This window comes from Oncorhynchus tshawytscha, linkage group LG05 (assembly GCF_018296145.1).
Source record: "Oncorhynchus tshawytscha isolate Ot180627B linkage group LG05, Otsh_v2.0, whole genome shotgun sequence".
Taxonomy (NCBI): Eukaryota; Metazoa; Chordata; class Actinopteri; order Salmoniformes; family Salmonidae; genus Oncorhynchus; species Oncorhynchus tshawytscha.
The window spans coordinates 3,721,635-3,726,155 of NC_056433.1; positions in this window are offsets into that span (position 1 = coordinate 3,721,635).

Here is a 4,521-nt window from a genome sequence, read left to right on the forward strand (position 1 = left end):
GAAAATCACATTGTAGGATTTTTTATGAATTTATTTGCAAATTATGGTGGAAAATAAGTATTTGGTCACCTACAAACAAGCAAGATTTCTGGCTCTCACAGACCTGTAACTTCTTCTTCAAGAGGCTCCTCTGTCCTCTACTCGTTACCTGTATTAATGGCACCTGTTTGATCAGTATAAAAGACACCTTTCCACAACCTCAAACAGTCACACTCCAAACTCCACTATGGCCAAGACCAAAGAGCTGTCAAAGGACACCAGAAACAAAATTGTAGACCTGCACCAGGCTGGGAAGACTGAATCTGCAATAGGTAATCAGCTTGGTGGTGAGATGGTACGACTGCAAGAACGTGTGTTGCAATAAAAAAAAACACGATACAAATATTATTGTGTTGCATTATTGGATATAAATGTGATTGGTGAAAGACAAGGGATATTTACACATGAGCTCCATTCTGCAGCTAAGCGGTGTGCTGATGACATCCTCTTATCTATTCAGTCGTGAGGGTTTGGAGTCGGACACGCTATGCTGTATGATGGACAGTTTAGTCGTCGGGGTTTAAGTCGAGTCTCTCTCTTCCCTCCGGTGGTGATCTGGAGCAACGCTTGAATAGATCTCAACTTCTATTTTATCTAGTAGTTTATCATTCTAAACTTGGAGAAATGGGACCAATATCAAATCATATTCTCTCGTCTTCGGCTTGAAAGACGTTCTGGAACTTTAGATGTGTATTTGTACGTTTTATTTGGGCCCAGAAAGTAGCTGCTGCGTGTGCAGTAGCTAATGGGGATGCTAATAAACTAAACTAGCCAGAGAGTAATTAGCAACTTTGCAACCACTTAGCATGTTAGCTAACCCTTCCCCTAACCTTAACCCTGTTAGCTAACCCTACCCCTAACCTTAACCCTGTTAGCTAACCCTTCCCCTAACCTTAACCCTGTTAGATGACCCTTCCCCTAACCTTAACCCTTTTAGCTGACCCTTCCCCTAACCTTAACCCTGTTAGATGACCCTTCCCCTAACCTTAACCCTGTTAGATAACCCTTCCCCTAACCTTAACCCTGTTAGATGACCCTTCCCCTAACCTTAACCCTGTTAGCTAACCCTTCCCCTAACCTTAACCATGTTAGATGACCCTTCCCCTACCCTTAACCATGTTAGATGACCCTTCCCCTAACCTTAACCATGTTAGATGACCCTTCCCTAACCTTAACCCTGTTAGATGACCCTTCCCTAACCTTAACCCTGTTAGATGACCCTTCCCCTAACCTTAACCCTGTTAGATGACCCTTCCCCTAACCTTAACCCTGTTAGATGACCCTTCCCCTAACCTTAACCCTGTTAGATGACCCTTCCCCTACCCTTAACCCTGTTAGATGACCCTTCCCCTAACCTTAACCCTGTTAGATGACCCTTCCCCTAACCTTAACCCTGTTAGATGACCCTTCCCCTACCCTTAACCCTGTTAGATGACCCTTCCCCTAACCTTAACCCTGTTAGATGACCCTTCTCCTACCCTTAACCCTGTTAGATGACCCTTCCCCTAACCTTAACCCTGTTAGATGACCCTTCCCCTAACCTTAACCCTGTTAGATGACCCTTCCCCTACCCTTAACCCTGTTAGATGACCCTTCCCCTACCCTTAACCCTGTTAGATGACCCTTCCCCTAACCTTAACCCTGTTAGCTGACCCTTCCCCTAACCTTAACCCTGTTAGCTAACCCTTCCCCTAACCTTAACCCTGTTAGATGACCCTTCCCCTACCCTTAACCCTGTTAGATGACCCTTCCCCTAACCTTAACCCTGTTAGATGACCCTTCCCCTAACCTTAACCCTGTTAGATGACCCTTCCCCTAACCTTAACCCTGTTAGATGACCCTTCCCCTAACCTTAACCCTGTTAGATGACCCTTCTCCTACCCTTAACCCTGTTAGATGACCCTTCCCCTAACCTTAACCCTGTTAGATGACCCTTCCCCTAACCTTAACCCTGTTAGATGACCCTTCCCCTACCCTTAACCCTGTTAGATGACCCTTCCCTAACCTTAACCCTGTTAGATGACCCTTCCCCTAACCTTAACCCTGTTAGATTACCCTTCCCCTAACCTTAACCCTGTTAGATGACCCTTCCCCTACCCTTAACCCTGTTAGATGACCCTTCCCTAACCTTAACCCTGTTAGATGACCCTTCCCCTAACCTTAACCCTGTTAGATGACCCTTCCCCTACCCTTAACCCTGTTAGATGACCCTTCCCCTAACCTTAACCCTGTTAGATGACCCTTCCCCTAACCTTAACCCTGTTAGATGACCCTTCCCCTACCCTTAACCCTGTTAGATGACCCTTCCCCTAACCCTGTTAGATGACCCTTCCCTAACCTTAACCCTGTTAGATGACCCTTCCCTAACCTTAACCCTGTTAGATGACCCTTCCCCTAACCTTAACCCTGTTAGATGACCCTTCCCTAACCTTAACCCTGTTAGATGACCCTTCCCCTACCCTTAACCCTGTTAGATGACCCTTCCCTAACCTTAACCCTGTTAAATGACCCTTCCCCTAACCTTAACCCTGTTAGATGACCCTTCCCCTACCCTTAACCCTGTTAGATGACCCTTCCCCTAACCTTAACCCTGTTAGATGACCCTTCCCCTACCCTTAACCCTGTTAGATGACCCTTCCCCTAACCTTAACCCTGTTAGATGACCCTTCCCTAACCTTAACCCTGTTAGATGACCCTTCCCCTACCCTTAACCCTGTTAGATGACCCTTCCCCTAACCTTAACCCTGTTAGATGACCCTTCCCCTAACCTTAACCCTGTTAGATGACCCTTCCCCTACCCTTAACCCTGTTAGATGACCCTTCCCCTAACCCTGTTAGATGACCCTTCCCCTAACCTTAACCCTGTTAGATGACCCTTCCCCTAACCTTAACCCTGTTAGATGACCCTTCCCCTAACCTTAACCCTGTTAGATGACCCTTCCCCTAACCTTAACCCTGTTAGATGACCCTTCCCCTACCCTTAACCCTGTTAGATGACCCTTCCCCTAACCTTAACCCTGTTAAATGACCCTTCCCCTAACCTTAACCCTGTTAGATGACCCTTCCCCTACCCTTAACCCTGTTAGATGACCCTTCCCCTAACCTTAACCCTGTTAGATGACCCTTCCCCTAACCTTAACCCTGTTAGATGACCCTTCCCCTACCCTTAACCCTGTTAGATGACCCTTCCCTAAACTTAACCCTGTTAGATGACCCTTCCCTAACCTTAACCCTGTTAGATGACCCTTCCCCTACCCTTAACCCTGTTAGATGACCCTTCCCTAACCTTAACCCTGTTAGATGACCCTTCCCCTACCCTTAACCCTGTTAGATGGCCCTTCCCCTAACCTTAACCCTGTTAGATGACCCTTCCCCTTCCCTAACCTTAACCCTGTTAGATGACCCTTCCCCTACCCTTAACCCTGTTAGATGACCCTTCCCCTACCCTTAACCCTGTTAGATGACCCTTCCCCTAACCTTATCCCTTTGAGCTATTTTTTATTATTTTTTAAAGGATACAAAACATCTACATACAAATGACAACATACAGGCACACACAACAATCCACAGCATTCTCCCTGCCTAGACCCACATGCTCTCACCCCCATCTCCAGCGCCTGCATCACTCTCCACCACATGGCCTCAAACGGCGCCATTTTGTTTCTCTCCGTCATCCAAGCACTTTCAACATTTAGATAATAAAGCATTTGACCTTTCCATTGCGTTAACGATGGAGGATTGGTTGATTTGAGTAGGTGATTCAAGGTGATTGACAAGAAAAGTATTTTCCAACCCATTGGGTATCTCACTGCGCTCTCATGCTATGTCTTGAAATGTGAAGACAGATAAAAGTAAATGTTACATTATTTCTGACAGACAACTTTCTAGCTCCTCCCATAACTTCCACACTTGATAGTATTCCCAGAAGGCAGGCATGATGGATGGACTATTGAGTCATTGATAGTATTCCCAGAAGGCAGGCATGATGGATGGACTATTGAGTCATTGATAGTATTCCCAGAAGGCAGGCATGATGGATGGACTATTGAGTCATTGATAGTATTCCCAGAAGGCAGGCATGATGGATGGACTATTGAGTCATTGATAGTATTCCCAGAAGGCAGGCATGATGGATGGACTATTGAGTCATTGATAGTATTCCCAGAAGGCAGGCATGATGGATGGACTATTGAGTCATTGATAGTATTCCCAGAAGGCAGGCATGATGGATGGACTATTGAGTCATTGATAGTATTCCCAGAAGGCAGGCAAGCAATACGTAAAAAACAACAAAACAAATTCTATCCAACTTGAGGCTGATACTATGGCACAACATACTGTTCATGGCTAACGATCCGGCAGGGAATGGATGTCAGGTCAGAGCTTTTGAAGGGGAGAGGTGATGATCAGGACAGGTGTGCAGATTACTGATGGGATACAGGTGCGGGTGAACATCGATCTCCCAACAAGCTAATTTGCCCG